This window comes from Haliotis rubra, unplaced genomic scaffold (assembly GCF_003918875.1).
Source record: "Haliotis rubra isolate DU_JTF1 unplaced genomic scaffold, ASM391887v1 Scf238, whole genome shotgun sequence".
NCBI classification, from domain to species: domain Eukaryota; kingdom Metazoa; phylum Mollusca; class Gastropoda; order Lepetellida; family Haliotidae; genus Haliotis; species Haliotis rubra.
The window spans coordinates 518,948-546,119 of record NW_025766425.1 but is presented as its reverse complement, the minus strand read 5'-3'; the positions used below and the strand labels follow the sequence as shown (position 1 = coordinate 546,119).

General features: G+C 42.6%; 1 pseudogene; it reads right to left on the bottom strand.

The window, feature by feature from the left end:
• Positions 1-27,172, bottom strand: part of LOC124278475 — a 74,735-nt pseudogene that overhangs the window by 24,204 nt on the left and 23,359 nt on the right.

Below are 27,172 nucleotides of genomic sequence, written 5' to 3'. Positions count from 1 at the left end.
TCGCCCGGCAGATTCGAAATCAGTACTCTGGGAAAATGACCATCCTCTAGGATAGGATACTGCGACATAGAATGATATTACGTGACAAGAGCGACACGGTATGGAATATCAACATGAACGTGCCGGCGCGATCGATGAAAGGTATATTAATCATACCCGTGGAGGAATACGATCCATTCGAAAGAGATAGCGAGAAATTTTTCAACCCAGGGATCACCAAAGTGGAAGTGACCATAAAGGGAGTGCCTAATCAACTTTTTAGCCATGGAATGAAGGCATATCAGCAGTGGGATGAAATAATGAAGCTACCGGCTATCAAACGAAACTCAATAGTCAACAACGTAGTCAATGACCTGGATCTATCCTCCGTGCATATCGGGGATTACCTAACCACAAAGTACGCATTATGGTTGGATATGAGATCGACAGATGACGACACTCTTCACGGTAGTGGTCGTCGCATCGACAACGGAAGCGAGGGTATAACCATTCAAATAATGAAGAAGGCTCAACCAACTGTTAAATTAAAATTATATTTATATGTAATTATGGACGCGCAACTTAATATAGAGAATGGGAGATTTGTGCAAGCCATCTATTAATTTACCACGAGATCCGCACTGCGCCATAATATGTGGGCAGACAGGTTGTGGCAAGACAGTTTTCGTACTGGATTTGTTGGAGGGTACTATAAAGACGTATTTGACAATATCATTATCTTATGTCCTACTATAAATATGAACAAGACTTACACGGATAGATCTTGGGTGATGACGGATCCCGATGTATATAAAATCGATCCGGGAACACACCTGCAGGACTATTTGAAAGTTTATCACAACAAATTTAAAGGGAAGCCGACGCTATTCATCCTGGATGACTGCAGCACTAATAGAGAGATAACGAAAAAGAGAGATATGCTGTCCTACCTAGCGTTTTCAGGTCGACACGCAAAACATAGCGTCTGGGTGCTGACACAAAAATTCAACTCTGTGTTAAAGGATTTACGTGAACAGACGCGATGGGTAGCTCTATTTCACTGCAAGGACAGGGATTCGTTCGAGGAATGCTTGAGAGAGAACGATGTGATGAGTAAACTAGACCGGGAACGGGTAAAGAAACAGCTCGCCAAACCTAAACATGCCAAGCTCGTGTTGAAAACCGACCAACCAGTGGACTACCAAGTAATAGTTTAGTAATTTTTAGTAAATTTTAGTAATGTTTTAGTAATTTTAGTAAATTTTAGTAATGTTTTAGTAATTTTAGTAAGTTTAAGTATAAATGTCGGTTTTTGAAGTTATAGTCGTGTGTAACCTAACCTTTATCTCTCTGTATTTAGTGTGGGTTGGTTATTATTTTTTTAAAATTAAAACTAGATTACTATATTATAAAATGGATTGTGATGAATTACTAGAAGAGATGTTAGTTTCAGATGAACAAAAGGGCGACAAGCAGCGAGACAGACTGGTAACACTAGTTGTTGGTGGTAAGGCAAAACAATATTTAGGAGATAATATAACTACTGATAAAATTCAGAAAATGTCAGATGAGGAAATAAATAAATTATACGCCAGGTATGAGTCACAACTCGGGGCTGAGATGACAAAAGTTATAGGTTCTACTATTACCCAGATTTACACAGGTATAGCGTCATTATTTTTACCCATCCCACCGGAACGTCGACTCTATTTGTGGGAGGATCTAGAGAAAGACCCGTTTATTGAACACGCCTTGAGCTCTATCAGCTGCGTGCTGTACCACAAATATGGGATGTTTTTAGCCCCAGTGACGGCGGCGATTATCACAGCAAAGCATTGTCAATTTAAAGAGGAAAAAAAAAAAATAATAATATACAAGATGGATACTACCCAGGAAGAAATAATCTAGATTCCAGAGGAGGAAACACCGAAGACGGAGCCAGGGACGCATGTCACAAAGAAGAAGAACAAAAAAAGAGTTGAAGCTGGTAGAAAAAACGCCTTAGACAGGCACCATAAAAATAAGTACACATGTTGGTTTACCGTAGGTGGTGTTGTAGCCACTGCTGTTGTTTCATTATTTATGTTATTTAAACCAAAACAAATACAACCACAGCCATCACCAACACCCCCAGAGGAGATCAACCCTCATATCTACTATATCGTTCTACCCATTCAGTGTTTCTGTTATTAGGATCCGCTAAATCACGTGAATATTGGTGTGAAAAAAACGTTCGGCTATGGAGTGATTGAATCTCTCTACTATAGCTTGACTTCGATGGGCTCCCACCTCACCGCGTCTAACTTCTACGTTATGCTTGTATATTCGCTTAAACGCTTGTGCTACTTGATCCGAGTCTTTCGTGGTTAATGGTTCAGCTTCCTTATAGCGGCTGGCTACGTCTACAACTGTAAGGGCGTACTTATAGGTTTTACCTCTCACCCTCTCGTGTGGAAGAAACAACAGGTCGGCCTGGTGAACTTGATTAGGTGTATGTATACCGAGTTTTCTTCTCGGTATATATTTTGGTGCTGGTAAGTATATTTGCCATATAGCTTGTTTTTGTAACCAGGCTTTGGCTTTTTCTTCTGAAACACGTGCGGCTTTAGATTTTTGTAATAGCGTCTACCCCTTTCCAATATCCTCGCGGGCTGTAGTAAATTTTCTCCATTATATATAAAAATTTTGTTTATGCCCGTAAGCATAGGTTTTGACACCATCTGAAGCTATCCATCGTTTTGTATCCATTGGTGATAGAGATGTCTTATTTATAGTCATCCCGTATATCTTGTGTCCGTCACTACGAAGTATGTTCATCTGGTGTTTGAATGTTTTCTTCTCGAACAGGGTCTGTTTGTAGAGGGTATGTTTAATATGTCGTTTCACCACGTTCTTTTTCACCCCTTTAGCCTTTCTTATTTCAGCGTCGTCTGCTTTTTTGATAGAATACATCTTAGGTCTCAATCCGACGTATTCGGTTATTCGTATGCCAGCACATTCATCCTTCATCTTACCTAACATCTTTTTGTTGACTTGGCTATTCATAGGGTGGTCTTTTGGGTAATCGCTGGTATCGTATAGGTGTATATTGTTTTTCATATCCTCGTACACGTCCTCGGTTTGAATTTCCATGAGTAATGAATCCGTATCCGTGTACAACACCTCACTCCCTTCACCGTATTGTTTCTTGAGCTCGTTATAGTAGAAGTCATATGTGAGATGTTTGGATAGGTCTAGAATGCTCATACCAACATAAACCGGTCGATTAAGTATAATGTGGCTCTTTTTCATATGCATCGCTGCCAAGTCATCATCGAATATAATACTTCTATTGTACGCCGGGCTGGATATCAATTTCCTGAGTTTGTTTTCCTCACTCGACCGGACTAGCTTCACGTTAACGCGTTTTCGTAAATTCTCCATCGTTTTACCGAATACGGAGTTGTTCATGAGTTTGTACAGGTTTTTCTCGAAGTCGCTGGTGGCTATCTTACGTAAATCCGTGTTCATTCTGATGTATGGCTCCTTCCACTTGCTTTGATTGAATTTTAGTACCCTATGTATTTTAGTCAGCTTCATACCCAGCGACAGGTACAGCTGCAAATTGCGATCGTGAATAATGTACTTGGTTTTGTTCATCAAGTTAGGTACGAGTTTTTCAACGTTTACCACCCGTCCTGTAGGACCCAGTAAATTTCGTTGGTAGTCAGACATCCATTCCATATTCACCTTCAAACGCTCTGGAGCCAGGGGATAACTGTTGTGTGAGGTGTGTAAATCCTCCGGATATTCTAAATCCACTTCGAGTATATAACCCTTGTTCGAATCCGGTGCGATGCTCATAACATCATCGATCTCAGACGTCCACTCGAAACCACAGGTAGGTAGATACTGGCTCATGGCCCAGCCGTCCAGGTTGTTGGCATCGAGGTAGAGTAGATAGTTTGTAGTTTTTTTAGGGTTGTAACCTTTCACATACTCGTTGTTAGCTTTGGCATAACGTTTTGATACCATGGAAATACCACCGCGTAACCCTTTCTCTATAAACTGATGCATATCGTAATCGGTGAATAATTCTAATTTCACACCGGTTTTCTTCAGTAGGGCATCCCACGAGAGCCCAGGACTTGAATAATACCATGCCCGGTCCAACTCGAGTAGTATAGGGTATGATAAGAAAAAGACGTATAGGTGCACCTTTGCTTAGAAGCTTCCATACGGGCTAATTCTGCTACCAGCCTAGTAAAAAAATGAGTGTTTACCCAAACCCTTCGACAAGACAACTTTCGGCTGCTCCCAACGCAGTGCACTCCCAATTAGAGCTATGTGGGTGCATGGATATAGAAACATGCCAGGAACCAAGCTCTCGCGCAAAGCCTATACCGAGATCCGATCGGGGTCGTTTGTCCCTTCGGGAAGCGAAGAGGAAGTACCACATATCGCAAGCCCGATACACGCGAATCCGAGGTGGTATAGACAAGCCCCACACAACGACAACTCCCGACATGGCCGAAGTCTTCGAGGGTCTGCTGGAGAAGTGTCGCCCCATGCTGCTTTCCGACCGAGAGAAACAAATCCTGGAGCAATCAGGACACACCTTCTACAAACGCTACCAGATCCCACACCAGTTTCTCGAACTCTATTTGCTGTGCTTTCGCCCACTAGTAGAAGCCAGCAAAATAGTCGATTTCGTCTACATCTACCCACCCCACCAATTTCGACCCTCGGCGGGCAAACTCCGAATCATTCTCGCCACACCTGCTATCCGCGATCAAAGGACAGACACAACCAATGCACCGACTGCCTCGCCACTCTATCGGAACTGCCTGCTCTCTTCGGCCCAGAAAACTCTACATGCAGGTGTGGTGCCATCGACCACTGCACCGACGGCAAGAAATGTGTTCTCTGGGAAAAGAAAGCGATAGACTACACACCCCAGGAGCGACTTCCACTCGAGGTTCCAGAAGAAATCATGGTCGACAGCTGTTTCGTGAATGTAGAGAACCTGTACGACAACGCCTGCGCTTTCTGTAGCATACGGTACGCACTCCTCGCCAGCAAATTGGTGGACCATTGTCCGTGCAAGGAAAAAGAGTCTTGTATCTTCGGGCAGCTATCGGGGAAAGCAGAGGTACCACAGGGACGGAGCAATATTTAGCATACCCCATTGCCCAACTATGGCGGGTCCAAGGATATGGAAGTGGCAGCCCCTCCTTGCAGCGAACACCGAAAAGCCGCGGACGTCCCAGAAGGAGTCTACAAGTGCAAAAAATTTGCTGTAGCGAGATACGAAGGGAAAACCAGCTGTTGCTGCTACTCGATTCCCCGACTGGGGAAACCATTCCAGTCTATGGCTACAAGATACGAGAAACGATTCGGGCCGCCGGTGGAATAGAACGCCTACGGTTGGTGCGGGAACCATTTCTGTGCACGCTCGTCAAAATCTGCCGCTCGCCCATATCGAAAGAGAAAGACGATAGAGAAGTCGAGCTGCTGCTTCCAGACCTTGGGCGAGAATAGGTTCTATGGGTCCTTCCAGACACCGCAGGGCTAGGGGGAGTAGACCCTCCGACAGCTCGCCTAGTATTTTTGCAGATGTACAGTCACGGGCTTGGGGTTGCAAAGGACGAATGGAGTCGTACACTTGTCTAGGCCCCGTTTTCGTATTCCAAATGCTTTTCGTGGAATTCGTGGTACGGAAAGTAGGACGCCCTAGTTTCCCCATATAGGCACACCCTGATGAAAAACCCCAAAACAAACGCATGGTTCGTATACCCTACTACAATACCTTTTTTCAAAGGCTGCATTCCACACTCTACTCCATATGGAAGGGATCCCCACGTTTGGTCTTGGGTGTTTCTACCTTCTTGGTCGATGTGTGGAGGGGGTGCACGAAGGGGGAAACTGGTTTGCTGTGCTTCCAGGTCTTGTGGACGACCTTCCAGAGAAACAAGGCAGCTATCGAAAGGTAGACAAACCTTTGGGCCGATTCTACCATCTGCCGCACCTTCTCGATTCCAAGACGGGTCTCTTCTTGTTCCTCCTCGACGCTTTCTATTTCCTCCAGGAGTTCTTTGTCGTCGTCCTTGTCTAGCCTAGACAAGATGTCGACCAACAAATTCGTGGTTTGCCCCGCACAAGCCAACAACATCATCGCAGTTTCCTCCACACCAGCTGACATCGTCGCGTTTTGTTCCACACGAGCCTCAAGCCTCCCCAAGCGGTCGTAGAAGTCCTGGACGGTGGGTGCAGTCGACTCTGCAGCAGGCAATACGCTGCTGGTAGACGGCTCGCTAGTGGGCAATACGCTGCCGGCAGCAGGCAATACACTGCCGGTAGACCATGTGCTAGCGGGCAAGATGGCCGCAGGCAATGCGTCTGTACTTGAGGTCGACGCCGGATTTGGAGCTTTCTCTCCAGTGGTGTTGGTAGACGGTTCTGTGGCTGTATTCCATATTTTGCGTAGTCGACTGGAACTGATGCCGATTCGTTGTCTCGTTTCTTGTGCTGGGCCTTTTCCACGCATCTTGAGAATCTCCCCCACTTGGTCTTTTTGAAGGCATTTGGTAGTACTATGTATCTACATTCGCAAAAATTGCCTATATGGGGAAACTAGGGCGTCCTACTTTCCGTACCACGAATTCCACGAAAAGCAGTTGGAATACGAAAACGGGCCTAGACAAGTGTATGACTCCATTCGTCCTTTGCAACCCCAAGCCCGTGACTGTACATCTGCAAATATACTAGGCGAGCTGTCAGAGGGACTACTCCTCCTAGCCCTGCGGTGTCTGGAAGGACCCATAGAACCTATTCTCGCCCAAGGTCTGGAAGCAGCAGCTCGATTTCTCTATCGTCTTTCTCTTTCGATATGGGCGAGCGGCAGATTTTGACGAGCATGCACAGAAATGGTTCCCGCACCAACCGTAGGCGTTCTATTCCACCGGCGGCCCGAATCGTTTCTCGTATCTTGTAGCCGTAGATTGGAATGGTTTCCCCAGTCGGGGAATCGAGTAGCAGCAACAGCCGGTTCTTCCCTTTGTATCTCGCTACAGCAAACTTTTTGCACTTGTAGACTCCTTCTGGGACGTCCGCGGCTTTTCGGTGTTCACTGCACGGAGGGGCTGCCACTTCCATATCCTTGGACCCGCCATAGTTGGGCAATGGGGTATGCCAAATATTGCTCCGTTCTATATCCATGCACCCACATAGCTCTAATTGGGAGTGCACTGAGTTGGGAGCAGCCGAAAGTGGTCTTGTCGAAGGGTTTGGGTAAACACTCATTTTTTACTAGGCTGGTAGCAGAATTAGCCGTATGGAAGCTTCTAAGCAAAGGTGCACCTATACGTCTTTTTCTTATCATTCCCTATACTACTACCCGTATTGCTTCGAACACGTTTTTCTGAATATCTCGAATACATCAGCCAGCAATAACACGTCTGTTTTCAAATACAAATCATGGTAATCACCTCGATTCTGACAACCCAGTTTTTCCCGTACGTTTTTAGCGTGTTCGTAATCGTCTTGTGTGATAGACGCGTCGGACAGCTTGCTATAGAAGCGGTCAATGGGAGGTAACTGTGTCTCATTAAACTTAGACCAGTCATCCATATATTCATACGGGTAGATCCGTATGACACATGACAATGTGTGCTTTTGTTGTGGGCTTCCCGGTCTGCTTGGGTCATACGCATTGGTGTTTTGTTGCATAGTTTTTTAATAATCTTTTTCTCTTCGTGTTGTTAACACTTTAGAAATTCTTCAGCCGCGTCTGGTCCTCTATAAATAACTGGAGGGTTAGTTTGACCATCACAACGAACGACCACATACCCGAACTCACATCCACGTGCGCTTGTACTTTTTGTGTGAAACTTTGATTAGTGGATTGAGCTACTGTATCGATTGGTTTAATGATAGCTTCGAAGTCGGCGTAGATAATATATGGTACTGGCATTTGATTTTTGTGGTTGATAAATTTCAAGATGTTGTTTTTTTCTCTCGGCATATCTATTCGTACGGCTGTCTCCCCTACACCTAGGCAATCAACCCTGTGCGAATCTAGCAGATCAGCCCTAGAAAACCCGTGAAGGCACCTTTCACAAAAGTGTTTCTTTTCCCTGTGTTTCGATTGATTGTACAACAGTCTGCTGAAATTCTTTACCCAAGTGTAGTGATATTTTTCACCTTGTTGGATCATAAATATATTGATCATTTTACGACAATCCTTATACAATAAAGGACTTATCCTGTGTACTATTACATTTTTACCTTCGTGTCCAAAAACGTTTATGTCTAAGTCTGGATTCTGTTGTTCTATTTTTTGGATCTGAGAAATGGGGGTGGGTTCGTCTATACCTTCCCAATTGAGCCCGTCATCTTCTGGATAACTGGAAAGTCTATGGGAATGTTTTTCAACTGGAAATTTAGTGGATCTTATCGTTATCCTCGTACAATTGTTGCCTCGGTTTTTAACGTTAACCATAGCTTGTTTTTTCTTGAAATACTCAGGCAGGGGTAAGTACGATCCACCTTTCAATGGTATATAGTTTGCTATATCCAGGTAGACCATGTTAATCTTGTTAACAACCCAACCAGAACCCATATTAGTGTATTACGTTCTAGTGTTTCTCGCATTTTTTCTAATGATCTGTCTATAGAAGAGTTGATAGTGTCTGGTTGCGTTGTAACTTCTTGATTACCTCTGAAGTAAACATTGGTGTATTCAGTTGTTTCATTCGACTGTTGTTTCTCTAGTGTAATGTTTAACGTGAGTTGAAATTTAATACCTCTTAAATCTTTCAGTTCTTTGTTTACTTTGTCAAATACCAATTGTTTTATATCTTCAACGTCTATATTTCTTTGAACTTCCATCTTCCAACCTCTCAAATTTTTACCTACAGCATGCTCAGTAGGCGTGAATTGTAATTCTATAGGTTTTTGTTCTTTCAGTAATTCAATGAGCTCAGATTTCCTCATAAGAGAATAACCTCGCATTCCACGTTCACGAGCTTGCTTTGTTAGTTCTTTCACAGTAGGTGTTTTTTGATACTTTAAATCTAATAAATCTAGTAATTCATGTTTTCTCATACGAGAATAACCTCGAAGTCCACGGTCCCGTGCTTGCTTTTTCAATTCATGTACTGTAAACATATCATAAAGTGATACACAGTGTTGATATTATATGTGAAAACAATTCTCTAAATAGACCAACATACTTCATGTTAAACATAAGATGATGTAATAGATATAGGATTGTGTAATCTAACCCGTAACATACACCTTTCGTACATCGAGGGACTTGATGCCCTTTGCTTCATGAAATGTGACACTCTCATGGTGAGAAAAAGACATAAACACAGTCTTCCTCGGGAAAACTATTTTACAGGGGAGATAAAAGTTATAGGTTTACAAATTAATAGGATACTTATTGATTCCATGCCCCGTACCCCATAGTCTTCCTCTTTCGAGTAAGACTAAAGCTACTTTTTACAGGTGAGGTGAAAAGTAGTTATGTTATGGAATAGATACTTATTGATTGCTTGCCTTATATAGGATGACCCGATACACCATAGTCTTACTCTTTCGAGTAAGACTATGGTTACTTTTATCTCCCTTAAAAGTAGCCATAGTCTTACTCTTTCGAGTAAGACTATGGATACTTTTTACAGGGGAGATAAAAAGTAGTTGTGTTATGGGTTTATGGTCCCGTTGCACATAGTCTTTCGAGTAAGACTATGGATACTTTTTACAGGGGAGATAAAAAGTAGTTGTGTTATGGATTTAAAAATTAATATGAGTTAGGAATAGATACTTATTGATTCCTTGCCTTATATAGGCTGGTCCCGTACCCCCATTGTTTATACTACTATTTGTGTACCTTCGTATTATTATACACGGTACAAGTCGTGTGGTATAAGCATTTGGCTGGACACTGTCCATTGGCTTTGATACATTGACCATATTATTTTAAAGGTATATACTCTTAGTCATCTTTCATTTCTGAATAATTTCGCAATTTGACGTAGGAAAAATCCAAACAAAATAAGGATTGGATGATAATTTAATTTATTAAAATGAAGCGTCAACACTATCTAAACTCTTTGAAAACGTGTTGACGTAATGAGCTTACCTCAATGGTAATGATAGGAGTCAGATCTTCATATTCAACTTTCACAGCTTTTGCCGCTCTCTGTGCTTCGATCTGAGTTTTTCCCAGAATGCAAGCAATGATTTGGCCTTGAAATACTACCTGAAGGAAAAGGCCAAAGGCGATGTTATATATGTATGTCTACCAACGAAACATTGGACGCATCAGTGTGGACTGGATCAGTTAGTTGGATCTCACACACAATGACTTGTGACTAACTGTTTTGAATATGGTCAGAATTTATGGCAAGTTGAGGGATGATGAATTTTGAGGATCGGGGGCACCCATTTTGTTCTGGGGAGGTAGGGGTGATCATCAGTTTTGTACACATGTACTATGGGGTGTCAGCAATTTTGTACACAAAAATATTTTTTAAAATATGACATGCAGGGGGGTCACTTACTTTGTACGTAAATTTTAGGGGGTGGGGGTCATCACATTGTATGTACTTCTCCATAAAAATCATCATCATCCCCTAGCCATAATTTATGAACGGTCCCTAAGGACATGTATATCCACCTTTCAGATTTACTTTGAGCTCATTATGATGCACTGCCACCTTTGCAGGTACACTATTAACATCATTGACAAGTGATGGTGCATTGGTTACCTTATGTGAGAGCCTAATGGTAAACTGTTGACTTTGACAACTGGAAGGGTTCTGTTTTCGATCTTTCACCAACTGATGGTCAACTGTCCACCTCACTGACCACTGACGATGTGTATTTCATTTAACCTTCTGATAGGGGACTTCATTTTATCACCTAACGGTACATTGCTTACCTTTTTGGATGCATATATTTCCATCTCATCAGGTTTTGCAACCCCAAATGTTGTCAGTGCAGGGATGTCTTTAAAGCTGACAAAGTCCACAACACCAGGCATACCCAGTGCCTCAGAGGCTTCCACAGATAGGATGTTAGCATGTGCCTTTGTGCTCAATACAAACGCAGCATACAGTTCACCTGGAAATATAACAGTAAAACGTATAACTACCAAACACGCCTTCTTTGATTGGCATTCTAGAAGTTGAGGAGATGAAGAATGAGGACAATTTTTATGGATATACAACTTCTTTAGTCTGCATAGGCGGCGTTTAGACTTGCTGGACAACGACATTGGATTTTTCCCTTCTTCTTGTCTACCAAACACGTGTCACTGCAGTATTGGCATTATTGCTTTCTCTGAATACGTGATTTGAGTCAGTAAGGTTTGACGCAAGTGGCAAGAACATCCAGGGGATGACAGGACAGGGGATGACCAATGGACAGTTAATGTTTTCGTATTTAGGGTGGGGTGGAGGGACTCCGATTGTTTTGCGCTCCCATTTCTCCCATTAAAACTTTATCTCAGACATAAATCACAGCACCACATCCCGGCTGGCACTGATTGAAATTGTGGCTGATTGCAAGTATTATTATTTTCGCTGAAGTTGTGGTATTTGCAGACACTCAGTGACATTGTGTGAACAGTTAATGTGGCATATCAAGCGATATCACCCAGCACAATGAAATCAAAATACATGCGAGTGTTTTAGAAGATGACCATTTGACTATCTCATCACTAAACGTGACAATAATCCTTATTATCACATTTATGCGTCTTACGTGTAGGGACAATAATCCTAAACACCAGCAACAGGGTGACACTGCATAGGGACGTTAGTCATTACCAATAATAATCCTTACCATCAACCAATTCCCGGTCATGGATAGGAACAATACAACATGAACTACTGTAGGCAGGTTACCAAAAAACACGGATCGTGTATTCGTTACATCGAACCGTGAACATGTCATTTGATGAAAACAACAATAATAATGAACTACTGGCAGGTCTTGTGTAAGGACAAGTATCTTTACCATCAACCATGGGCATGTCATCTGCATACATAGCCTCGCCTGTCGTCTGCAGCAGACCTGAAGTGTGTACGAGTGGTCTTCCAACTGCATCATCCGGGTCTTGATCGTCTGACACAGCCTGGTATAACTGTACCCCTTCGCTGACACATCGTTCGATGTCGTTCACAGCGTCACTTGGGATGACCTCTGTTGTCTGAAGGTAGATTAGAGTTTTGGGTTACCTTTAGTCTACAGACATCTCAAATTTACCAATGATAAGGCAAAAGGAAAACCATATAGCCAATCTGAAAAGAAATATGGTCGAGTGAAGTGAGTGAATCAATGTTGTTTTAAGAGTCAACAACATTCAATCCCAGAGCAGAAATGGGGACAAACCTGTGATTCGTCGCAACACTCGCAATCAAGGACATTACCGTAAAACGATCGGAAAACTAGCAACCAGATTAGTAATGGTACACTGCAACAGCTCTTTCAACAAGTATTCTTTTGTTGCGTAACATTATAACGAGAAAGGATTCCTGCTATAGCGGGCGACCACTCACACCAGTGATTGATATTATGAGCAAACGTTATTGTGAACGCAAAGAAATACTGACACGCACAACAAGGCAAGGTAACTGGGCTCGACCATTGAGTGATGCTTCTACAACAATGATACGTTGCTGGGGACAAGTTATAATCTGAGATCCCTTCGAGGGATGCTGAACACTAAACTAAGTCTAGATGGCTTGTTGGTTTCTTGTTTAGCAATATTCAAGCTAAATGGCTATATTTTACCTTTTTGGCCCGATATAAAACTGTTTCCGAGTGAGTGAGGGAGTTTAGTTTTACGCCGCTCTCAGCAATATTCAAGCTATATGGCGGCGGTCTTTAAATAATCGAGTCTGGACCAGTCAAAGCAGTGATCAAAAACGTGAGCATCTATCTATGGAACTGGGATACGATGACATGTGTCAACCAAGTTAGCGAGCCTGACCAACTGATCCAGTTAGTCGCCTCTTACTACAAGCATGGGTTGCTGAAGATCAATTCTAACTAGGGGTGGGTATTGCTGAGAATTTTCATATGGCAATATATTGCGATGCTAAAGCATATATTGCGATATGTATTGTCGAGATTTTACAACAAATGCATGACTTCCTGTGTGAAAAACGGACTTATCCGAAGATTTCCGAGTGTTACGAAGTTTTCCGAATGTATGTCAAAATACCGGTTTTCGATCAACGTATCGCAATACGTGTCGTTTTCATGTCTGAACCGTTATATACCGGTAAACCGGTTATATTGCGCAGCCCTAATCCTAACCCGTATACATTTCTGACAAAGCAATAACAGATGAGCGATTGGCTGATATAGTTCACGGGTTAACATGGATGAAATGCAGTCTACTGTATCTTTAATGACCGGGCACCCGAGTGATCAGTGTAAGGGGATTTACTGCTGTATTCCTGTTGTACTACCTTCCCCGCTATTCAACTGCGATCATTTGAAATTATAACACAGGGTGAGTAATGAGAGATAACAGCTGACACGCTGTGATAAAACTGGAGTAATGCCCAAAGTGTCGTTAAACCCAACACATTCATTTTTCAAGTACTCGGTCAGAGAACGGATTTATAACATGATCTACACGTCCCATTGTCCTTACGCGAGGTCAATGTGAGTAAAAATGGCAGCTGGTGATAAGATAGATGGTCCACCTTTTCTGTTTACTTGACCTTACCGCAACGGGGGCTTTGACCGAATATACCTACAGTAAACAGTTTCAGTGTGTGTGTCCAGTGTACCTGCAGTTACGGAGTGGTTAAAGATTTGCAAATGCGTGTTTTACACTGGTTATAGGATTAAGATTGTTTTAACTGTGCATTCACCGTAAACGTGAAGGTGTTTGTGCAGTTTCCTTCTGTGAGTTGTATTCCAGTTAAATCACGGCCAGGTATGTTAAGCTTACTGTTGGAAGAAAACCCCAAGTGATCGTAGACGTTCAGAACGTTGATACTGAAAAACCTAGAAGTATAAACAGCGCGAAGTAGTATTTGAAACTACGATCAAAGCGTTTTGTTTGTTAGGTTGTTGTCTAACACAGCACTCAGCAATATTCCAGCTATATGGCGGCGGTCTGTAAATAACTGAGTCTGGACCAGACAATCCAGTGATCAACAGCATGTGCATCAATCTACGCAGTTAGGATACGATGAAATGTGTCAACCACGTCAGTGAGCCTGATCCCGTTACTCGCCTTTTACGACTAGCATGGTTTGTTAAAGACCACTTCTAACCCGGATCTTCACAGTTTCACCCAGTCACAGATATTTGTACCAGCCTTGTACACTGCTATGACTTTAAATTTGGATGCCAAGACAAATGAATCGTGGTTATCTGGAATCCAAGAGACACTTAGTTGGCACCTTCTATTCTGCAAGCACCCGTGAAGGTCCGGCTTAGAATGAACCTTCAGTAGCCCATGCTTGTCGTAAGAGGCGACTAGCAGGATCGGGTGGTCAGGCTCGCTGGCTTGGTTTACACATGTCATCGGTTCCCAAATGCGCAGATCGATGCTCATGCTGTTGATCAGTGGATTGCCTGGTCTAGACTCGATTATTGACAGACTGCCGCCATATAGCTGGAATATTGCTGAGTGCAGCGTAAAACTAAACTCACTCGCTCTACCCTGCAAGACTGCTGACGTGACGATACGTTTCAACCAACACCGATTCAAACTCGGACTCATTTTTCGGATGAAACTTATAATGATTATAAAACGTTAACTTAGGTATGTTTGTCGAAACGCACGGTTGCTATGATTAAAGCTTATTAACCTGTTGTAGTCTCTGTGTGACGTCGGTGTAGAACTTGAAAAAGAAGCTGGTTGTGAGAGTACGACGATATTCGACCATGCCACCTGGTGAGCCGGGGACCAAGGGCAGGTCACTCGCTAAATTTTCGCATGTCTTCTCCAGCAGACCCTCATTCCAGGTCCTGAAAGAAAGCGGCATTACAATAATTACCTGTAATATCCACGTTTCATTTGAATACTTCCAAAACGACTTTTACAAATCGGGTAGACTAACGCTTAGTCTCTGAATATATAATTTTGATTGTAACAAACAAACCCATTTGAATGAAAAGGAGCCCAAGGGAGACCGGAGATTGTCTGAACATGAGGAAATCAAGACCTGCTTCATTTAGGGCTTTAGCATTGCAGAGAAGGCTAGGCAGTAGTGAAAAATAATGTGGTTCAGGGACTGTGAGACAGAATGCAAATCAGGCTGTACGTGGTCTTTTTCGATAGTAGGTGTTTATTGGATCATATGATGTGGAAAATGTTGAGTTTTTTCCTTTCTAACATCAGTAAAAAATGGTAGTCAGATATGTGTGGGGAGATTGGTGGCGCGGAATTCGTAACACAGTAACCCCACCAATGGAGAGGAGAGGAGTGGATTTGGCTGGAATTAAGACGAATGGAGTGGAGCGAAGAGGAGCGGAAACGATGTTGGTGTTGAGCAGAGCGGAATGGAGTGGAAGGCAACAAAGTAGAGGGAATGGGATAGGATCGGAGTTTAGAAGAAGAGGAGCCTCATTGATATGAGCAGAGTAGAGAAAGTGGAGCCGACAGGAGCCGAGAAAAGTGGAAAGGAAGTTGAGGGGACGAGACCTGAGTGGAGGGGTCATTGAATGGAGCCGGGGTGGAGCTGAGCGGAGTATATAGGAAGTGGCGCCGGCTGGAGCCAAGGAAAGTGAAAAGGCGGCGATTTGAGGCGGCGAGACCTCAGGGGGAAGGGTCAGTTACGGGAACCGGCTCAAGCAGTGGAAAGTGGAAAGGAAGTTGAGATGATGGGACCTGAGGGGAGGGGTCATGGAATAGTGCCTGCTGGGACTAAGCGGAGTGAAGAGGAAGTGGAGCCGAGGAAGTGGAAAGGAAGTTGAGATGATGGGACTTGAGGGGAGGGGTCATGGAATAGTGCCTGCTGGGACTAAGGCGGAGTGAAGAGGAAGTGTAGCCGAGGAAGTGGAAAGGAAGTTGAGATGATGGGACCTGAGGGGAGGGGTCATGGAATAGTGCCTGCTGGGACTAAGCGGAGTGAAGAGGAAGTGTAGCCGAGGAAGTAGAAAGGAAGTTGAGATGATGGGACCTGAGGGGAGGGGTCATGGAATAGTGCCTGCTGGGACTAAGCGGAGTGAAGAGGAAGTGTAGCCGAGGAAGTGGAAAGGAAGTTGAGATGATGGGACCTGAGGGGAGAGGGTCATGGAATGAAGCGGGTGCCTGCTGGGACTAAGCTGGGACTGAGTGAAGAGGAAGTGTAGCCGAGGAAGTGGAAAGGAAGCTGAGAAGACCTGAGATGATGGGGACCTGAGGGAGTGGGTCATGGAATGAGGTGCCTGCTGGGACTGGAATAGCTGGGGAGTGAAGAGGAAGTGTAGCCGAGGAAGTGGAAAGGAAGCTGAGATGATGGGACCTGAGGGGAGGGGTCATGGAATGGTGCCTGCTGGGACTAAGCGGAGTGAAGAGGAAGTGGAGCCGAGGAAGTGGAAAGGAAGCTGAGATGATGGGACCTGAGGGGAGGGGTCATGGAATGGTGCCTGCTGGGACTAAGCGGAGTGAAGAGGAAGTGGAGCCGAGGAAGTGGAAAGGAAGCTGAGATGATGGGACTTGAGGGGAAGGGTCATGGAATGGTGCCTGCTGGGACTGAGTAGACGGAGTGAAGAGGAAGTGTAGCCGGTTGGAACAGAGGGAAGTAGGCAGGGACTGAAGTCGAAGGGAGTCGAAGGGAAGGGGTTAGTAAGTGAAGCCGGTTGAAAGAGAGAGAGAGGTGGGCAGGGAGTTGAGTGGACTGGAGAGGAAGGAAGTGGACATGAAGGGAAACCAACGAGCGGGGAGGAACGAAAGCCGGAGGGAGGAAGAGTGTCATCATAACCGTGCTTCCTCACTGATGTTTCATGCCCTCCATTGCCCTCTTCGCCAACACGGTGGTTGGAGCCATGCCGCCATATGCCAAGATGGCGTCAGCGACTACACTCGTCCCTGGCTGGAATCGGACCATCATTCCAGCGTTCACAATGGAGATATCGTCATCTTTCCGATGAGCCTGCTTAAATCCGCGAAAGTACTCATCCTGTAAATTAGACAGGACAAATTGGTTGGTATAATCACTATTTGATAATGACTCATAAACGCATGTTCATGACGCAATCACAATCGTAAAGCCAATGCATTTCATTTGGCTTTTATTCCTATTGCTCGACCCCGATGTGCGTACTCATTTACAACGAAGAATTGGTTAAACTATAAATTGCATTACAAACCTTTATTAGGCGCTTTACACAGTGGTCTAGGTTAGTGAGATTTCAGCAGTTTGTCCTATATTAGATGATGTGAAGATCCAAGAAGGATCCTGGTTAGTGAGATTTCAACAGTTTTGTCCTATATTAGATGATGTGAAGATCCAAGGAGGATACTGGTTAATGAGATTTCAACAGTGTTGTCCTATATTAGATGATGTGAAGATCCAAGAAGGATCCAGGTTAGTGAGATTTCAACAGTTTTGTCCTATATTAGATGATGTGAAGATCCAAGGAGGATCCAGGTTAGTGAGATTTCAACAGTTGTGTCCTACATTAGATGATTTGAAGACCCAAGAAGGATCCTGGTATACGAGATTTCAGCAGTTTTGTCCTTCATTTTATGATGTGAAGATTCAAGACTGAAGGCAATGTTTATTTAAAACAATAAAAGAGGCAGTTTCTGCATCTCCAATGTTTGCAAGTGGATGGAAAATGTAAACTTATGAGACAGTTATCAAATATGGAAACATATAGCCTTTTTTTTTTACTTTGAGAACATATGGTATTTGTAAACACGATCGAAAATAAGCGATTGTTCTTTCTTGTTTCGTCATGGTCACGACTGAGCATTGACCATTTACTTGAATTATCGGAATAAAGATCAACTCGGCCCTAAACAACTTGAGTCATTCAAAATGTGCATTAACAGAAAACACTACTAACCACATTACGGTGAGGTGAGGTGAAATTGGATTTAACGTCGTGCTTGAGAATATTTCGCTCATATGACGACGTGCATGCGTGTGTATGTGTATGTTCGGCTGCTTGTACTAGCCCAGACTGAAGCTGGTTTTAAAGTGCTAGCCCACTGAGATACCATGCCGCAGTGAAGCATGAATACCCCACTCAGACACATTATACCGACTCCGAGCCGACCAGTCCTTGTTGTACCCATTAATGCCGAGCGCCAGGCAGGGACCAACAAGTACCATATTTTAAGGTCTTTTGGTATGACGCGGTCGGGGATCGAACCCGCGACCTTCCGCTCTCCGGGCGGACGCTCTAACCAATACACCACAGAGGCGGTCACATTACGGATACAACAGTAGTTTTATAAACAATCTGAATTTTATTCAGGGATTACATGAACCTGCTGGCGTTCGTAAAAATAATTTACATTCTGGAACTGTATTCGTTTAAACATTTATTCTTGTGCACTTGTCAGGTTCAAGAAGGAGATACTACATTTATTGCTTTGGTATTTATGAGTTAATTCATCCGGTTGGCGAGTTGGTATTTTTTACAAATAGTCGCAATGTTCATTTATAGTTTACCAGCACGATACTGGTATTACTTTTAGCAATATGAAATTTTGTATACCGTGTTATATACTTTAACACCAATATTGTTGTATTTTTACCTATTGTCGCATTGTGCTGTATTGTCGTAAGTGGCGACTAACGGGATCGGGTGGTCAGGCTCACTGGCTTGGTTTACACATGTCATCGTACCCAAATTGTGTTGATCGATGCTCATGCTGTTGATCACAGGATTGTCTGGTCCAGACTCGATTATTTACAGACCGCTGCCATATACCTGGAATATTGCTGAGTGTGGCGTAAAACTAAACTCACTCACTCACTGAATATGTATGAATATCGCTAAAATGTCTTGCGCAAGAATGATACAGGTTGACATAAATGTCATTCCCCGACAACCTACAGTGGTGAAAGTAGTCCGCTTTGGTGGGCTTGGCTTTATTCTTCACCTTCAATTCAGCCAGTCAGAATGACGGAATTACAATGAACACGATGACGATTTATTTACCTCTGACGTGAAGGGAATATAAACCGACAGCAGAACCTCCTTGGGATGAACAGCTGTTCTCCTGTAACCTTTGAAAAAGTCCCCGTCCATCTTAACTTTCTTTGGAGGTTCACCTGTTAAAAGTAAATATGTCACGTGGGAAGTCCTGATATAAATTTATGTATGCTGAGTCAAATTAAAAACTTCACAATTCATATTTGTGAAAAAAACATGAATTGTTATTTAGTAGACATTTTTTCGGGTATCACAATATTAATCCCAAGTATCGACTAAGAAAAAAATCACCACGGCACTTTTAAGTCGATCCAAACATCGTGCACCCCGCGATAGTGCTGAAACCTGTTTTTCACGTGCCACTGGTCACGTGATCTTATAATTGCACGTCCATTCGATCGCACATGTTCTCATCTGGGACGCTCTTGGTAGACGTCTGCGCACTCTCAGGAACCAGACCCAGGATTTGCAGGATCTTGGTGCTGCTTTCAGGAACAATGGCGCCGACTCCCCAATAGTGTGTTTACACGAATCTGACATTCCATGAGGAGACGTTGCTTGGCAGTTGTGAACGCACGGGGTAGCCATACACGCTACTGAACGTTTGAAACACCAGATATAATTTCTTGTGACTAGACACTTTGTTTACGCCTTTCATTAATATATTCTGTAACCACATGGAAACGATTTTGGGCATTTTGTTTATTCTCAGTTCATCTTATCGACCTTAACAAATAAATGATATACCACATTCTTATGTCCATTCTTTTATATATTTATATGATTGTGAAATATCTAGTTTGACTAAGTATATTCTATTTTTCAGGGGTGAGTTTTTACATACCCGCTTCATATCAAGGTCCGGGTTAGAATATTGATCTTCAGTAACCCATGCTTGTCGTAAGAGGCGACTAACGGGATCGGGTGGTCAGGCTCGCTGACTTGGTTGACACATGTCATCGGTTCCCAATTGTGCAGATCGATGCTCATGTCGTTGATCACTGGATTGACTGGTCCAGACTGGATTATTTACAGACCGCCGCCATATAGCTTGAATATTGCTGAGTGCGGTGTAAAACTAAACTCACTCACTCAAGTTTTTTACTTATAGCATTCATGCATTGCAAATTCATAATGAAATGCAGGAAAACGACAGCTTGCCTTATACCCCCAATTATATCCTTATTATCCATACATATAATGTGCATTGCATTTGCAGGTGTGACCTGAATTGCAACAAACTCATGCGGATGGGTTTATGCTGAAATAAAATATATAACATTAACTGGAAATAATAATTACGTTCAGTTATGAATGTACTTGGCGTCATTTAGGATATGGTGCAAAGTTTTATAACGTAAAGTAATATCAGTTGGTGTGGCATCAACGGGGCCGTGTGTTTAAAAGTACGAATGTTTTATCGGTCCAATACTGGATGGATATAATCGGTGATGTGAGGAGGTTACACTACTGCCTAAAAGTTCATTCCCCTTGAACGCGTTCGGAACGCTTGTAACAACGCGTTTGTGCAACTCGTGTGAGTCCCGTGTGCAACGCGTTTGAGTCCCATGGGTTCCATGCGTGTAACCACGGAAATAAGTTTCAGTTGAATTTCAGGAAAAACGTTAAGGTTGCATACTTGAAACTGTATAAATTTTGATTTCGAAAATTTGTATTTCGTTCAAGATTACTGCGTTATAGAGTAACTGGTTTTATTGTTGTGTATAGTTGAAATAGTCCGGCCTTTTGACGGTTTCTAAATGCTCTTGTGTCTGCTTAAAATAGTCCGATCTTTTGACGGCATTGTGCATGCTTGTGTGTGTGTCTGCTTGAAAGGGGCGGTGGGGTAGCCTAGTGGTTAAAGCGTTGGCTCGTCACGCCGAAGACCCGGGTTCGATTCCCCACATGGGCATAGTGTGTGAAACCCATTTCTGGTGTCCCCCGCCGTGATATTGCTGGAATATTGCTAAAAGCGGCGTAAAACTAAACTCAGTCAGTCAGTCTGCTTGAAATAATCCGGTCTATTCACGTGTGTGCGTCTGGTTGAAATAGTCTGGCTTCTTGGCAGCTTTGTGCATGCACATGCGTGAGACTGCTTAAAATTGTCCAATCTTTTGACCGCGTGTGTGTCTAGTTGGAATAGTCCGACCTTTTCACAAGTTTGAGCTTGCGTGCGTGTGTGTCTGCTTGAAATAGTCTGGTCTATTGACAGGTGTGAGCATGCACGTTAGTGCGTCTAGTTGAAATAGTCCAGACTTTTTACGGCTTTCTGCATACACGTGTGCGTGTCCCAAAGCTAGTTCGGACGTTTGACTGCTTTGAAAGTATCCATATGTGTGTGTCCAGCGTTATGGGTGTTTTGTACAAGCGTCTGGTTCCTTATATACTTCAGGGAAGTTTAACATGGCTGCCTCGCTCAGACACAAAAAGGATATCAACTGCCTTCACCCTGAGCATAGCTGGTGATGATGTGCATCCTCAAACAAAGCATAAATTGTTATAGATGGGACTATACTCAACAAATAAACCTGTGGATGTCCCAGTTGAATCGAACTGTCTTTACTAGCCGTAAACAGAGCTGACAAAATGTACCTTTACATCCCACGGTGAGCTCTGCTCCTGCAGCCATGAGGAGGGGGGATGAGGTCTGATATTGGACTGGCCGTCATAATATTGCCTCCAATACTCTATAATTGATAAACACATGCAAAACGTTAATACAGATAAAAGATACAACGATATGTGCAATGATGTCGTAAACTAGCAAAGTTGAATTCCATACAGAAGTTTAACATGGCTGCTCCCTTTAGACACACATAGGGCATCGACCACATGCTCCAGAGGCGACTAACGGGATCGGGTGGTCAGGCTCGCTGACTTGGTTGACACATGTCATCGGTTCCCAATTGTGCAGATCGATGCTCATGTCGTTGATCACTGGATTGACTGGTCCAGACTCGATTATTTACAGACCACCGCCATATGGCAGAAATATTGCTGAGTGCCGTGTTAGACACGAAACAAACAAACATAATAGGACCTGATAATTATGGAGCTATCTTCCATATAGTATTACCAACTCACAGCAACGTTCCTAATCTGGTGACCTGCGAACCACCTCAACATCTCAACAAAGGCGCTGAGGGGAGCGGGTCTTGTGCTCTGCAAAGTAATTACGTCATGATCTAAAGATCATATAATAAAGAAAGCGAAGATGCTATTTCCATAACCACAAGAAATTATACGGAAGAGAGTCCATTGTACGATTCTGACAATATCCTATCCTAAGCATGTATTTATGATTCTAAACCAAACAGTAATTTTATCTACTACCATGTCTAACATATCGGTTTAATATACTGACGCCATGCATAGGACTATGCAATGTTTACCTTCTAAAAAATTAACATATTTAAGCCCTCGAAAAGACATATTCCTACCTGGTAAATCTGTTACTGCCTTCCGAAGTACATCGTCCATGGTTGCCAAGGTAACGGACGCTCCCAGAGTAATTCCATTGGCCATAATCTCTACTACGTTCAGTTCTGCGATGTCCGTGGCAGCAACTAATACTGGGTAGTGCATATTCTTAAATTTGGTCTCGATTCCTGTAACAAATGCAGCGGAGGGCGTTGAAGAGGTCAGGCAACGTTGCTTCTCCTCGTGACTTTTACTTCAGTTATAGAGTGAGTGAGTGAGTTTAGTTTTACGCCACACTCAGCAATATTCCAGTTATATGGCGGCGGTCTGTAAATAATGGAGTCTGGACCAGACAATCCAGTGTTCAACAGCATGAGCATCGATCTGCGCATTTGGGAACCGATGACATGTGCCAACTAAGTCAGCGAGCCTGACCACCCGATCCCGTTAGTCGCCTCTTACGACAAGCATAGTCGCCTTTTGTGGCAAGCATGGGTTGCTGAAGACCTATTCTACCCCGGATCTTCACGGGTCTTCAGTTCTAGAACAAACATAAATGGTTGGTTGAACTGACCAAATTTCTGACCAGTATGATGTTTCATGCTCTTGATCTGTGTTTTCGAGAGGAATAAGCTTGAAGACAATCCTTAAAGGTATTTATTTTGAGGCTGGAAGTATATATTTGGCAAGAAGTATTGTGGATAACATTCAATTTCAGGACAAATGTTATCATGGATAACAACTTCCTTATTAAAGGAAAGTGCAAGAAGTACCCCCTGATACATTGTGTATGTATACGTTAGCACCCTCCTCAAGGGTGATATGGATTTCAACGCTCGAGCCGTCAGGCGAGAGCGTTGAATCCATATCACCCGCAGAGGGGGGGTGGGGTGTGGTGCTAACCTACTTATACCACGTGGGCGCCGAATGGCCTCGTACATTGCTTGTTGCACGTGCGTTTCCTGCACCGCCAAGGTCGTTATCCACATATCAACCTCTGCACGTGCAGACAGAAGGTTGATACACAGAAAATCAACCTGCCAGAACAATGGACATATCACACCCTAGTGGTATAAGTGTAGTTAAGACATTATTTCACATAATGGGTGGAGAGAAGGTAGCCCCAAAAAAGGTATGTACAACAGAGAAGTTGCTATCCATGAAAATATTTGCCCTAAAATGGCTTGTGTCAAAGATATATTCCCTCAAAATATTCCCGATGATTTAGTGGTTGAAAGGGATGCTTGTCCTCAATCATAGGATTGTGTCAACGTCCCGTGTAATGTCATTTGTGAAATATATAAAATTATATATCTAGTCGATCAAATAGGGCCTTAGCCATAAGTCGCCTTTTCTTGCTTTATATATCTGTGAGTTAAAGTTTTATCGTTGACGTCCAGGTTACACATTTTAAAATTTAACACTCACTGCCTATTTAGGTGTGTACAAACCTATTTCAGTATTCCCAAGGACAAGTTTGGCGTTTGGGAAATCAGCCTTAATTTCCAGAAGTTCTTCCAGTGTCACTGGGCGGTACCATGTTACTCGATCGGTGGAGAATTTCAGAGATGTTTGGTAGCACGTTGACTTTGTCTACATGAATAGAGACAAATACGTATGAACATAGTAAACAGTCTGAAGGGTCCTTATCCAAATGTTATTTCTGGTTGACTTGGTAACACCGGTAAAAATCAAATTTATCACTTTTTAAAAATTTGTGTCAGAATGAGCATTTTAAAAGCATACATTGGACGTAACAGCCGGGAGTTGTTATGTGGTAGGGTTGTTATTCGTTCATTTTGTTCAGAGTCTTGCTAATACGAGAAAGGTTAATTAGAAGATAAAGTTATTAAAATTAAAAGATAAATTTTGCGGTCATTTATCGTTGACTTAAGACGCTTAGTGTAATTTAAAAACCGAACATTTAGCGGTCTCAAATCAACGATAAAGGACCGCAAAATTGAAAACAGAGTAGCTTTATGTTCATTCTAGCACGACTGATAAGCGTTGTAAAACTCCATTCTTTGGCGCGCAAGAACACAAGGCGTGAAGGGGCCTTTTTGGAAATCAATAGGAATCGTCCACTTGTGGGAGGTGTAGGAATAAAATAAGACATTTTCAACAACATAAATGCTTTATTTCAGGGACCAATATGATTGTTTTTGTAACAAGTAGCATAAATACATAATACAAAATACAGTTTATGCTGTGAGCAAGTACAATTAATGGATTTTTCTCAAGCGAATGATTAATCTCCCCTACTGTATGACAATCGACTCGCCCCAATTCAAGCCGTGATTGTTGGTAACCACGCTACTATTCCCAATTTGGAAAATACCTGACATGCCAGCATCTATGTGGGAAACATAGACTGTAGAAGTGAAAGGACTGGGCATTACCGCCGGGACGGTCAGGTTAGGACGTGTGGGCCTACGTGTGAGTGGACGTCATGCCCGCTAGATGTAGACCCGGTTTGAAGTATGGCGGAATACTGGCCGCTTTTTCGTGCTTAGAAGTTTCTTTGATTAGGGTCGTGAAATTCTTCTTCAAACCATTCGCTTTTTACTAAAAACATCAAAGATGCTGCCGAGGTAGAAATCGCCGATGTCCGACATGTTTGTTAACAAACAAAAGGGTCAACGAGTTCATTGTATTCATACGCGGCGAGTCGGTGTTTAATTAGCGGTCCTTAAACCGCCATTTAAGCACGGTTTTGATGAGCTCCCAGCCAATCAGAATTTTGAATACATAAATCTTTATTATAACCTTCAGCTCAGGTGGAAAGATGGGCTCTTGTGAAGGGTCATAAGCCATTTGCCCGTTTGCCAGTGAGGCCGAATCACCAGTATCTCCATTCGTTGTACCATTTTGAGTTCCCTTGAACGATGAAACAAAATAAGGTTATGTAATTCTAAATTTCAGATACAAAGTTGAGATATTTCCCGTTCTGATGAGTTAACAAACATCCATGATGTAATTGACATAAGCATTTTCCCTGCCCTTAATGGGTCCTTTTGGGCACTTGACCAACTTCAGTCACGTGAGAGTTTTCATGCTTGTCAAAGTTGGGACCATTTTTGTCAGACCCACAGATTTATAGCTCCTTAATGCCATGTGTCACATTGCTAATCCGAAATAGGTCGCTAGCACAATGATAAAACTATGTTTCAATTTGATGTTTCAATTTTGATGGACGTTACAAGAGTATACCATTGCCCTGTTAAGCATGATAAACTTAAATGTAAGCGCTTCCATGACGTTTCTCAAGTCAAGTACATGTATTATGACAGCTTGTAAATATACTGCGTACTTGGATCTTGAAAGATTTATTCGTTAACAATGGGGTACCACAAGCAGACAATAAATAAATGACTGGGCAATAGAAAGCATACACTTGAAAATTTGACCCCAAATTTACAAACATTGTCAAAACGATATGAGGTTCAACCCTACTGTGAGATATCACTGATACGATGCTTGTAATATGATACTCGTATCACATATACTGGACAAAATAAGTTAAGGATATTGGTATTTTTGTGATTGATAGTTTATCAATGTGTCAATGAATAAATACATCATTATTCATAATTTCAAAATTTACGTATATCCCTAACTATTTTTGTCCAGTATATATACATCACCATGACATACCCGTTTGTTTGATGTTCCTGTTACCATGAAGCATAGTTGTATGTTTTCTTTAACTCTGCAGTTTCTATGTCGTTAAAGAGGATTTCAGTCTTTTTATCAGGTAAATTAAACTGCATGGTTTTCAGAATATGTGGCATGATAATATATTATGATCAAATGTGATCAAATGAGATCAAATGAACAGTATTATTGTGGTACCTTTGACTTTGTCCCTGAATTTACCCTGCAACAGTTTTCCCCCATTCCACAGGCATCCTGCAATAGAACGTGTTATATTATTTATTTAAGGTAAGATAATACTTTATTATCCCGAAGGAAATTTTGGTTACATCGTAAAACACAAGCAGAACAAAACAAGGAGTCGCAACATATCACATTTCAGTAAGCACTGAGATAGTAAACAAACAAATAGATGAGAGCACTAAAACGGGTGAGGAGTAGGATATGATGAACTGAAATGTTGAGGTAAAAAACGCAGTGGTGTGAAATGGTATACATGATGGAAAGATGTTCAGGTGAATGTATAAATATTTAAGATTAACTGTTTGTTAAAATAATGAATACCGGTTGGTACAAAAGACTGACGGAACCTGTTTGTTCTAGATATCGGCATGCGCAGACGACGGCCTGATCGAAAAAATTCAATATCATAAAAAAGAATGTGGCAGCTGTCGTTTACAATTTTCCGCACTTTTTTTAAGATTTGCTGCTCGTAAAGTCGGCCGATAGATGTTATTGACTCAGTGCCAATGATTTTGCGTGCCTGGTTAACACTTTCGTTGAGTTTAGCTTTAGTTTGAACAGACAGATTACCAAACCAAAAATTTGTTGTTTATCCAGGTTAAAATTGGACATGTAAGAGGCGTTGAACTGGTGGTCTCCTTCGCTGCCTTGGTAGATGTATGTAATCGGATCCCCAATTATATGTTCATTGCACATGATATCAACGACCTGATTGTGTCTGCTTCAGACTCGATTACTTACAAGCTGCCGTCACGTAGCTGGAATA